This window comes from Jatropha curcas, chromosome 1 (assembly GCF_041381405.1).
Source record: "Jatropha curcas cultivar XTBG-Jc1 chromosome 1, XTBG_Jcur_1.0, whole genome shotgun sequence".
Lineage (NCBI taxonomy): Eukaryota > Viridiplantae > Streptophyta > Magnoliopsida > Malpighiales > Euphorbiaceae > Jatropha > Jatropha curcas.
In genome coordinates this window covers 22,074,021-22,088,101 of record NC_143151.1, presented here as the reverse complement: position 1 = coordinate 22,088,101, position 14,081 = coordinate 22,074,021, and positions in this window count along the sequence as shown.

Here is a 14,081-nt window from a genome sequence, read left to right as displayed (position 1 = left end):
GGCATTAAAATTATTGGGCGTCTAGTTGCCGCTCATAAAGTTAGCAACCACATCAAAAATAGCTCTACCTACTAAGTTTCACTGATTTTGAAAAAAACCTGCATGAAACCATCAGGTCCAAGAGCTTTCCAAGGCTTCATATCAAAAAGAGCCTGTTTAATTTCTGGAAAGAAAAGTTAGAAGCAATAGCAATCAATTGAGTATTCGGAAATAAGGGGAAACAACCGCGTAAAACAACCGCGTAAAGGATACAAAGGATGATCTCCCATCTCTTTAGTGTAAAGCTTGGAGAAAAAATCAATAGCCAATGTCTGCAACTCATTCTGATCTTCAACCAAAATACCCGATTGATTTTTAATGGCTGTGATATGAATCCTTTTGCTTCTTTGGACAGCTTTGAGGTGAAAGGAGGTATTACGGTCTCCACTATTAATCCACTAGGCTCTAGATTTCAGAAACCAGATAAGTTCTTCTCTTTGAAGCACAACATCTAACTCTTTCTTAAGATCTTCTTCCAAATTAATCAAAAAAGGATTTGGATAATCTTCTAACTTACGCTGGATACCCGCCAATCTGGCCAAAAGAATTTTTTTTCTGCTTAAACACATTGCCAAAAACTTCAGTGTTCCATTTAGAGCGATTCTCAGAAAATTCTTTTAAATTATCCGCAAAAGGTAAAGAATTGTTCCAATTAGAAGCTGCAAACTGAGCAAATATAGCATGGGAGAGCCAAGCCTCTTGAAATTTAAGCGGAATTGCCATTGTTCTGAAGCCTATGCACCGAAGTTTTAATAAGAATCGATCTATGGTCCGGCGAAATACGAGTAAGATGCAAAACTAAGTGATTTGAGACTTAAGATGAGAGCCTCAAAAATGCTCCTCCTTATTTTTCATAGCGTTAAAATCTCCATCGAGCAGCCAAGGGTTATGAATATTAAAACTTAAGAAGTTTAACTCTGTCCAAAGACTATATTCCTTTTGGGTCTATGTGGGCTAGCATAAATGGCAGTAATTTCCATCAAAATTCTACTATTGTGAGAGACAACCGTGTGGACCCAATGCTGATTATTATTGAGGATAGTAATATCCCAGAAATTGTTCCAACAAATCCATATGCCACCTGAAAACCCATTAGCTTCTACACGATGAGAAGAGGAGTAACCAATCTTCTTAATAACTTTATCAGCTCTGACTCCACTGATTCTAGGTTCGAGAAGAATAAGAATATTAGGTCGATGGGTAACTAAAAAAGCCTTAAGAGTCCGAAGAAAGGAGGAGCTTACTGCTCCTTGGCAATTCCAAGAAAGAATCAACATGACCATGAAGCTAAGAACACACAGCCACTTGAAACAAATTCGATACATCATCATTAATCTCTCAGGTAAGGATCAAAAGTCTCTCTCTCAAAGAGCTCATCATCATCCTCATCATCATTGGCAGTTGATCCGTCAATAGCATCCATCATTTCATCTCCTGAGATATTTCCATCTGATTCTTCCTCAAAAGTTCTCTTCTGCACCTTCTTGCTCATCCTCCTCTCTAGATATTAGGGGCATGTCAGGAGTAGGGATAAACCCGTCTCCTGGGTCTCGGGGTTTGTCCCCAAGATTTTTAGAGTTAAAACCATGAGAATTTTATTAGGGTTGATATTAGAAGGATGGGCAATACACTTATTATTTATGAGCTCAGTAATTTTAACAACTGAGTTATGATTTGGGTCCAGAGTAGTTTCTATAGGGATAACAAGAGAATTATTGGCCTGTTTTGACTTATAAGAAAAATAATCACCAAGAGTAATTTTTTTGGGCCCATTATTTGTCTTCGGGTTACTTCTAGAAGAGGAAGGGTGAGCATTACTAACCTTATTATTCCGTTGCATGGAAACAGAAACTGCAATATTCTTTCCTTTTGAGCCTTGATTTGATAATCTTGTATCAATCCCTGGATCTTTCCAAATTATGAACAGCTCCTTCAATGGCAAGATTGAGGTGATCATTATTCTCTTCACCGTCAACTTCTAAAATATGAAGATGACATCCTGTATTCCCAAAATCATTTCGATTAGTGCGCTTTCCATCTGTCTGCTTAGAGCCCTGATTTCATCTACTTCTCTTTCTTTCTTTCAAACTTTTGGCAGCCAAATGACTCAATTTTAATCAAAGGCGACTAAAGCCAAGTACTTTCTCAAATATGTAGACTAAAACCAAAATAATTTTCGTCTCATTTTGATGGGCTAAAGCTGAAAACATTTTTCTTTTCAAAACTTAAACGGCTAAAGCCAAATGCTTTTCGAACTTGGCCACTAAAGCCAAAATGATATTTGTTAATCAAATTGATAAATAACGCAACATATTCACAAACATGACGGCTAAATCCATTTTAAAAATAAATTAGCGACTTAAGCCACTATTTCTATTAAATTGGTGTCTGAAGTTACTTTTTCTATCAAACTGGTGACTAAAGCCACATTTCCACGAACATGATAATTAAAACAATTTTTCAACTAAATTGGCCACTAAATCCACTTTTTTCAATCAATTTGTGCCTAGTCACTTTTTCACAAACTAGGCAACTAAAAGTCACATTTTCATAAACATGACAAATAAATTCATTTTCCAGCCTAAGATTAAAGCCACTTTTTCAATCAAATTATGTTGTTTCCAGTGACGGAGCCAAAATTTTCAGAGGGGGTGAAAATAATTTTTTCTTCATAAGGTGAATAAAAAATAAACTTGATTAAAAAAGTGCCTAAAAGGAATATCATTACATAAATAAATATATTACAGGTAGTCAAAATTTTTTTAATGAAAATAGTATAAATAACAACAAAATAATAGAGATTTTTTTAGTATACATAATGATTTCAATAGGATAGCAATAATTTTCTAAAATTTTCACATTCGAAATTGCAATGAAAATAAATATTTGTATTTAAAATTTTAAATATATTATAGTAATTTTAAATTTTAATCAATTCAATTTGATATTATTTTCTAAAAACTATTAAAATAGAATCAAGGATTGTAATATTAAATCTATCACTTTGATCAAATTAAATATCATATGTGTTTATTTAATAAATTTATAATTCTAAAGTTTTTCAAGCTGTTAAATTTTAATTAAATAGCAAATAATAAACAATTGAACTATAAATTTATAATACTATTGTATATTTTAATATTTATGTGAACTTTATGTATTCATATGATGGAATAAAATTCAAAATTAAAATTTAAAAAAGAATGTAAAATTAAATAACCTAAAATTAAAATTAATGATACTCCCTCCGTTTCATTTATTTGGACAAACTTTTCATTTAGGGTGTCCCATTTATTTAGACAAAGTTGCTATTTTTGGTAAACAATGAAGGTGCAAAGTCCATATTGCCCTTATATAGCCTACAATATTTGAAAATATCAAGATAGTGGCAGACGTAGTACAGAAAACGCATTTAATGAGGCTACATTTTCAAGACAATTGTTTTATCCCTTTCTCTCTCAATTTTATTTAAAAATGCACGAAAAATCAATTTATAAGCACAATTTTAGTTCTCCACACTATCTTTATAATTCTCTTCAAACAATAAAGTACAACTTAGAAGACATTGTCTATTCCAAAAAAATCAACAATTTTCAGTTTTAATTCACATTCAGAAATTGAAATCATAACTCTCTAAACTCATACCTCCCCAACATCCACCTCCTCGACTTGAATACAATAATCCTTTGAGTGCTCATTTTGTTGTATAATGTTATTTTAGCTTAGTTTGGAATGCTTTAAATACCCACATTTTATTTTGTTGTATTAAAAGAGTATTATTGTGTGTTTATTTTCTGTTTATCAGTTGTAATGACAATATTTGTCTGTTATTTTTTATTTTTAAAATGATCACATTTTGTAGGAAATATTTTTATGTTCTCTTCAGTTGCTTAGATAATGAGGCCTGAAAAGAAAATAATAGTTATATGCGTGTAAAAAAAGATTAAGTCTGATTGTGTATGTATTGAACTTAACTGCAAACATGTATAAGTAGTGCTCATTCGAAAAGTTGGTGCAAACCTTTTACTCGTCTATGTAAATCCAGAAAATACAAAATGCGTGCAACTTAATATAAAATGCACATATGCACTGAAGATGATTGAAACGAATACATAATAAAATGTCTGCAAACGCAATGTATGTTCTCTGCAAGATTTAGTTCAATCATTGTCTTATCTCAATTTTTTAATCTTAATCTGTTACTTTTAAGTTTTGTTTATTAATTAACCTTATTGGGAAAAGAAAGCATGACATAATTGACTTTAAGTGAAGAATGGTTTAATAAATGTAATATTGAGGGTAAATTTGCAAAAAATTTCTTTTTCTTAATTCCCGTGCAAATCAACTTTTGTCCAAATAAATGATACAATGGAATTTTATGTGCTTATATATATATATATATATACCAACAAAACCTTTTATAGGCATTAGCTGTCATTGTCATTTGTTGTAAAATACTTAATATATTATATTCAGAAAGTCCATCTATATTTAAACGGTCTGTTATATCTTACCAACAATGATATCTTTATGTTGTTTTAAATTTCTTTTTTAATAGTTGAATAATTTACTTGTGTCTGATTTCAATGTCCAAACGTATATTGAATAATACATTCTTTATCATTAATTTTTTGTTTTAAGATACCACCATATCCTAAATTGGAGTCATCTGTTTCTACAATTTTATATATATATATATATATATATATATATAAATCAATTGAACCTATATAAAAATTAAATAAAACTTTTCTTATATTTAAGAACTAATTAAAATAACTAGTTAACACTATGTAAATAACTAAAATAAAAAACCAAAAAACTACAATTATCATGATTTGATGTAAGGACTTCAAACCTGAACATCAGGAGCTATACCACTAAGCTAAGGAGTTCAATCTGACTGCAGGCCCATTAGAAAACTTTATCAAGGGGGCGGCCTGTCAGTGGTTGTTTCTTTCAAACTAGCGACTAAAACTGAAACTTGATAAAAACACACTTTTCCATGATTAAAACCCTCATTTCATAAAGGAAAAACTGTTTAGTTCTGATTCATATTCAATGGGATAAGCATGCATACTCGGTTATTGAACTCCAATTGTGAACCAAAAATTCGAAAACCTTTTTTCTCCTTTTTTCTTTTCTCTTACTTTATTCAGACTTTTTGTTTTATGTGCTTGAGTTGGAGACATGAGATTGCCCTGGAATCCTTATAAAGGGCTAGAGGCAATACTCCCTTCTTTGATTTTTTAGCGTTTTTCTTTTATTCATGCTTCTTTTATTGCTTTTTGTGAATGTTTTCTTTGCTTTGATTTGGGAAAACATATGTGGTCATCCTAGAATCCCCTTAAAGGGGCTAGAGATGACATTTCTCTTTAGAAGTATCATTCTTTTACTTGCTTCCTTTGTATTCTACACACCTTAATTGGGAGATGACCATTCTAGAATCTTCGAAATAGGACTAGAAATTAGACTGCCTTTATTGATTTATTCTTTTACTGCTTTCTTTACTACTTTCTTATAATTGTCATGCATTTGTTCACCTTAAAATTGTTTTCATTTGATAAAGCATTAAACTTTTGGCCAATTAAAAGATTGTTTAAACTGAAAAACTAGTTTTGGAATCCTCTTTGGTTTCGACAATTAGTGCAGTTTATCTATTTTGGACCAATGTCCCGAGTCAAATTAGTTTTTTCCTTAGATGTTTCCTTAAGCTAAAAAATGTAGGTGGCGACTCCTTTTCGAAAAAAAAAAAAAAATCAGACTAAATAGACTTTCACGCTGTAAACTCAACTCAAAATGAGCTTTCCTATTTCATATTTAGCGGTTGGACTAGGCGCTTAGGTTGAGGCCTCACATATCCCTGCCGGTGTACATGGTTTCATCAATGAACTTCAAAGTTTATGTTTGAATAAGTTTGCATCAGCAGTGGCTGCAATAGCTTAGAAAGATCAAATTATCTAAATCATTGGCTGAAGCCTATTAGGCAAATGACCGAATAAGGGCAAATTCAGCAATTTGCATTTTTTGTTGTATCAAACTTGAGGACTTTACCTAAATTTATGTAATACATTTGCAATTTCTTTCTACGTAATTTTTGAAATTTAAAATAGTTAGTATATATATACATATATAAACGTTGTTAAGTGCTTAGTTCAGTCCTGAAATGGAACCTTATATCGAATGTATAAGAAGCAATATCAAATTTCTTTATATGGATAATGGGAGTGCTGTTAGTTCTTTTTATTTCATAATTTTAAATTGGTTATGTATACTATACATGGCAAGACTCCACTATGATGAGTATTCAACAATTTGCCATTTTTGTATTATCAAAATTGAGGACTTTATCTAAATTTATGTAATACATTTGCAATTCGTTTCTGCATACTTTTTGAAATTTAAAACAACATATATATATATAAACGTTATGTTAAGTGCTTCGTTCAGTCCTCAAAAATGGAAGCTTATATCGAATGTATAAGAAGTGATGTCAAATTTATTCATATGGATAATGGGAGTTGAAGATGCGTCATTTGGAGACAGAGAAAATGAGCTTATTTTTATTTTAATTTATAAAAGTCAGTTTTCTTTTTATTAAACCCGTTTAACATTTTCAGGTAAACAACTTTTATTTGTGGAGTCGTCACCCTCTTTAAGGAAAATTCTTGAATTAACCATTTCTTCGGAAATGATCAATCAGATGTTAACCAGAGTCTAGGTAAGGAAGTTGAGTACGATCACGGGAAGGTTTTAGGCATCTAGACAGTCTGGTTGGAAACCGGCCTCTATCTTTTGTTCAATCATTCACAATTCTAATATTATGATTAACTTTTAACTGAGATGAAAAATATGTTTTAATGCATTTTTTTTTTAGAAAATATGGCAATCATGGATATTAGCAATCATACAAAGCATAATTAAAGCCATCCCAAGAAAGAGGGAGGATAATAGAGTTACAACCAATGTCCTAATTTTACAATTTATCGTTTGTCCCCATAAAATCTTCCAAATCAATAAATAATTACACTCATGCAATTAATAGGATCCATTATGGACCCTTTACATAATGCTCAATAGTAATAAAGCTAGGAACCAATCACAATGAAATAAAGCAATATAACAAATTAATATGAATCACACTTACACATAATATTTAAAGAACAAATAGAAACATAAGGGTCAAAATGAATGTTAGCAACATCAATGATTAATGGTTAGCACATTAAGCAAAGAGCAATATAATATTAAATGTAAATAGCTTAGAATTTAAATAACAATAATTTAAATGATAGAAAAATAAATAACAATAAAGTAAAAGCATTAATTTTTAATTTGAAACAAGATTTGAGTTTAAGAATTTAATGTTTATCATGATGATGAACAACTATAACTATCATTACCCATTTCTTGTTCTTTATTTGTTATTCGGGCCTAAATGAGTCATTTACGTAATAAAAAGTAAGATTGTTTAGTGCATAACTCGAATGGATCCCAGAATCAAAGTTATTTTGTTGGTTTACAGCTTCTGAGATTCTGAAATAAAGGTCCGTTCACCACAAGAAGTGGCGTACACCCTAAGTAGTGGCATGCAGACCTTGCTCTAATCAGAAAACCCATAAGAGTCACTAAACTTTTTGGTTGGCTAAGAACGGTGTGTGTCGCACATAGTGGCGTGACGCCATGGACTAGTAGTGTGCGCCACTACTGGCACAGTCAGAAATGCTTGGTTGATCACAGTTTCCCTTACAACCACTGAAGAATAGGTGTTTTATGCACAATATAAGAGAAAAAGATGAAGAAATAAGATCAGAACTCTTAGAGGTTATCTTGTTTTGGAGAAAATCTAAAGATTGGTGTGAAAATGAATCAAGAAACCCAAGAGCTTTGATGCTTGTCCAATGATCCGAGGTTCAAATTAATAAAAGTGTTCTTTTGATGTTTGATCACGAGGTGGAGTTTTTATCAAAAACTAATAAATAACATCTAAGATTCAAGCTATAATTATAAGATGTGGCTTTAAATCAAAGATGAGAGGAAAAAAATGCAATAGTTTCCCTTATGAACCAAAGAACCCCCCTCTTAAACCCTTTCTTATTTACAGGCAAATGGGGAGATGAGGAGACCTTTATTTTGGGCTTAGGTGGCAATTGGACCATCTATTAAACGACTCAAATTTGTTAACGCGGAACATCAGTCCAAGAACCAAGGCAATCAGATATTCCGATCTCGTTTTATGACAAAAAAGGTTATCATCACTGAATCCTATTGCCGGAGCAAAAATTGAGCGTCTATAGGAGTGCTGTTAGTTTTTTTTTTTTTTTTCATAATTTTAAATTGGTTACGTATACTATGGATGGCAGGACTCTACCATGACAAGAATACTAAAAATAATAAAGCATAAATTCTAAAACCTTATAGAATCCTAAATCTTTCAAATCATAAATCTTAAAACCCTAAAAACTAAACACTGAGATCCTAAAATCTGATCGATAAGCCTAAAATTCTAAATCTCTAAACCCAAAACTTTAAATTCTAAAACCAAATTTCTATTTTTAAGGGACACCCATTAGTCCCATCATTTATATTTTTCCTTTTCAATTTTATCTTATGTTGAACAAGTCTTATGTAAAGAAATATCCCAATAATCATCAACATCACTTATTTAACGTTCTTCTATGAGCTCCTATTCACTTGTATAGAAATAGCTTGAAAGTCGAAACTAAAGGAGGAAATTCTTTCTATCTCCATAATTACCTTCCTAAATTTCTAGAGAATCTTTCAACCCCATCCTCAGGTCCACTCTTCGTCTTCGTCATTGTATATGAAGTAGTGCAACTGCTTCAAATCATGGACAATATATGAATGGAGCAAACTCAATCCTCCTCTTTTCCGTTCTTACGGGACAATATACAAGGAATCGATAGTACATTATTTTGTTTTATTTCTATTACCTATAGGAACAAAATATATAGAGATAAAATATAAACATAGAAAATTTTGTTTCCTTAATCTAGAGAGATGATTGTATAATTTGTATAAAGACATTTTTTCATCTCCTTTGTGGTTACTTCTTGTAGGTTGACAAAGATAGAGAGAAAAATTAGTGTTTTGCCAATAGGTATGTAAGCAACCTAAATTTTTTTTTTTTTTTTTTTTTTTTTTTTTTCAATCCAATCAAACTCAAATGTGGGACTTATAGAGGTCGACAGCAGTCACATTTAGGCTTAGTCATGGTAAAGTATATTTGGGGCTCAGAATACCTTAGGCTTGGACTTTGAATAACATATATTTTGCCCCAATTATATGTTAGTAGGCGCTAGTAGGGCTAGCATTGGAAGAGCCCAACACATATTTTGGGTTATATATATATATATATATATATATATATATATATATATATATATATATATATATATATATATTATATATATATATTAGGGGAAGAGATTCAAACTTAAATCTATTGACACGTTCTAGATGCACTTATCATTAGGCTATTCCTTTTTTTTTTTTTTAAATTGAGAGAGGAGGATATGAATCCGGATCTATATATACACTTATCACTGGATTATACTTTGGTGTGCCACTAGACTATGCTTTGGTATGTTGTTTTAGGTTCAGAATTAATTTGACATAGTTTATTAATTCTTTTACATCCTTTCTGTATATTTTTATATTCAAATTTGTATTTATATTTTAAACTGTAGATAGCTCATAGGACTTTTAAGTAGTTGTAGACAGGTCTGTAATTTTTAACCTTAATCAAATATTAAATTCATTTATCATTAATTTCCTTTAACCTCTTTTCCTTTCCATACTTGTCAATTTTTTCTTCAGTTTTGTATACCATGTTTTCCTTTAAATTGATGGAATGCTACCTATTGGATTGATGGTTCTTAGTAATCTATATTGTCACATGTACATTTGATTTGTTTTGAGTATTACTTGCAATAGAAGGTAATTGTTAGGATAATACTATATTCTTATCCAGAATTTCCTTCCCCCATCCCACAATCAGAGGAGAGACCCAAAAACGTACCTAGCAACAGACTTACAATTTCACCATGTAAAAAAGTTTGGATAAGTTTTCAGTTTCTTTATTAAAAAAATGATAGTAATGGGGACAAAGAGAGAGAGAAAAATCAGAAAAGTTTTTTAATCGACTATGAAAAAGGATTTTAACTTTTTAAAAGACAATTATCAAAAAAATTTTTTTTTTTTTAAAATTTCAGGGTGACCCATTGCCCTTTTGCAATAAGCTCCTTTCATCTCTGTCCTTATCCTAACTTCGTCCAATTTAGAGCAAATAATAACTTGATTATTTTATTACGTGGTGGCTTGAGAGGATATTTCTTTCTTTTTTTCCTAATTCTCAAAATATATAAATTAACCTCTCAATTTTTTATTTTAACCTTGTGTCACCCTCAACTTTTATTTTATTAATTGAACACTTCAACTTGCAAAACTAGATCAATTATATACTCATTAAAAAATTAAAATTTATAAAAAATTATTGTCCTAAAAATCATGCTAACTATATATTAAATCAATATTTTATAGAAATAAGCCAAAAATCCTAAAAATTATTGATATTAGTGTTGAAAGGTGTATAATATTATCAAAATTTATAAGTTCAAGTGTACGATAAATCATTCGCAAAATTCAGGATGCCATAAAATTAAAATTACAAAATTGAAAAGTGAATTTATGTATTTAGCCAATTCTTTTTTAAGAGAATATATATAGATGAGGCATGAGATCAATAAAAAATAGGATTTGTTGCGAATCTTTAAATTCAATTATAATTGTAATAAATCATAAAATTAGACATTAAAAAAATCATTAATCCTACCATCATAAGTAAATAAATTAATAAAGTTTCCATATAATATTAAATTAACTTCTTCAAAGTTAGGATTTCATCTATACAAAAATATTTATAAAACAGATAATTATAGATTTTGCAACGAAATTAATTTTCAAAAAAAAAAAGATTTAGAATACTGGTGAATAATTTAAAAAAAAAAAAGAAATGCACTTTTTTTTTCATATTTGGGTAGGGCCATTTTCACACATTATATTATTGATTGGACAAACAAGCATATTCACAGGTCTCATCCAGCTGTGCAAAGAAAGACAAAGATGGAGCTTTTATAGGTTGACTGCATACGCCTAACTAACAAAAGAAATAGCTGGAAAACTAAAAATAGGCTCATCATTGTATTTCTGGATAATATTAGTTTATCCTTTTTTTGTAAAATGCATAATATCATAATATTTAAGTTTTATTTTTTTTTTCTTGCATTGAATTTTTATAAGAAAATGAAAAATTTATTAATCTATATAAATCTAATATATGAAACGATATCAAATGCTATCGCGTGTTTGAGTAGATACAATTTGAGTCACGTAATAATTAAAACAGAGTTGATTAGTTCATTTCTATTATAAAATTATTTGGTTTCATTCTATTTATAAAAAGATTAAAAATTTTCAGTTGATTTGGTTTTTATTATATAAAAATAAAAATTTGAAGTACTAAAAATTAAGTCAAAATTAAAATTAAACTAAGTTGAATTGAATCAAATTAATTCAATTCTATAAAAAAAATTCAATTCATTTAAGTTTTTATAAAAATTTAATTTATTTAATTTATATTAATTCAGTTTGGTTTGGATTAACTAAATATCCATCCCTAATAGTGTAACATAAAAAATAAAATATTTAGGGATAGTTGTTAATATTTTTTTTGGTTTTTTATTTTTCATTCTTGAAAAACACAAAACTGTTTTTAATTTTTGATTTTTAATTTTTAAAAACTGTTCTTTTTTTTTCTTCTCTAGTTTCTCCATTTTATGAGCTTTTTTTATATACAAAATTCAACTTTTATATATATAAAAGATATAGCAAAGAGGATACGATAATTAAAAAAAATTAAAAGGATATCATTTTTTATTTAAATACAAAAAAATCTATCTAAAAGATGAAACATGTAAGAGAGAAACTTGTAGAAGAGAGAGAAGAGAAAAGCACATAAAAAAAATGAAATCTCGTAAACCACAATTTATAGTTTTATAAAACACATTTTTTATTTTTTGAACAGTTTTCAAAAATTAAAAAATAAATTTAAACATTTTTATAACAAATATGTTTCATTTTTTTTTATCAAAATTAAACGAAAAACTAAAAATTATGACAGCAACAAATGCCACCATAGTTTCCATTTGATTAACTAGCTGTGGTCAACTATTGATGACCAATGATTACCAATTGGTTGTTCCGATCACATTCAATGATGACCAATGCAAATAAAACTCACTAAATTAAATTGACAATTATTTAAATAACATAAAATATATTTTTATAAAAATATATAATTAAAAATTTTTATATTTTATTTTAGTATAATAAAGCTACAAGATTTATTAAACATAAAATTGAATTGATAAATGAAAAATATTTTTATTTTGATAAGAGCCTCTTTGTGTGTATGTTGATTTATATTAAATCCTTCAATTCGTAAAGTAATTATATTTATAATTATATTTATTGGACACTTTGACTTATAAAAATTTTACTTAATATAATTTTACTTATTATCTATAAATTATACTTATTAAATAAAATAACTTTAAGATAGTTAAAACTGCAAAAAATATTATTGAATAATTTATTTTATTTAATTAAGTAATAGCCATGGTATGAAAACTAACTGTAGAGCAATCTCGGAAGTCAAACAAGTTTTGCTACTACGCCTGCAATTCAGCGGATGACATAGACAGAAGGTACGGTACATACCGAGTAAGTATGATTGTTTTTTTGTTTTGTTTGTTCATTTTTGAGAGGGAGAAAATAAAGTGAAGGAGGAATAAGAGGAATTTGACAAAAATTATATTCAGAACGTATTAAATCAATATTTTGTATATAAAAGTTAAAAATTTTTAAAATTTATAAATTTTTAATATAAGGAGGTGTGAAATTATTAAAAAAATAAAGTTCAGGGTGCTATAAGATCGATTTTTAATTCAAGGTGCCACAACATTTTTTTTTTAAATTCAGGGGTTAAATGATGTATTACGCTAATAGTTATATGTCATATTTTTTAACTTGAAATATTTATGCAAGGGAATTGTTTATCATAGTTAATGCTATACTTAAGATAGATTCCTCTTTGCTTATTTGCTTAGCTTAGTCTAAACCTACTTGAAATGGAGGCCTAATCATAATACTGGTTTTTGGTGTTTGTTGAATCTTCGATTGACTTGTAAACCTTTGTTGATGTAGCTTCACTTCTAGGTCTTCTAATCAACCTCCTAAATTCCTCTTTTGAGGATTGGTATGCAATTAGTGTTGAAGTTAGGCCTTAGGTCTTTCACTTTTTGAGAAATACGAGACATCTAAGTTATAAAAGTAAAGAAATTTATTCATTGACAAGAAAAAGAAAAAACGTGAATGGTGATTAGATTGATAATAAAATAGAATCTTTGGTCGTAAATAGTGATTCAATTGATGATAAAAAAAAGAGAATTCTCACCAAAATCACCGATGATGTGTGTTTTGGCGAAAATAAAAACTTAAAGTAAACAAAATTTTTTATTGAAATCATTAGTTAACTTAGTGGATCCTTAACAAAATATTATGTTTGTTGACTAGTGTTCAAGAACCGTTGTTCGCTGACTTGATAAGGTCTAACCTTTCGCTCCCCTACTATATCTCGTATTTGCACTAAAACCACCAAATGAATATGTCTTAGTGAAAAAGTCATTTGATAATTAAAATTTTTTATTTTGTATTAAACCCATCAATTTATTTGGTGGCTTCAATACAAGATAAAAATCATTGTTTATTACTCTGCTTAATTTTTGCTGACTATGTCTTTATGGTTTACTTTTTGTATGATACTGAAATCACAAATTGAGTTGATGGTTTTAATGCAACATTCTCTGTCCACGATAGAACAAACATTATATTTGTAAATAGTTTTGATTTGACACTATATTTGTAGTTTTTACAAAAGCATTATTTTTATCAAAATCCTA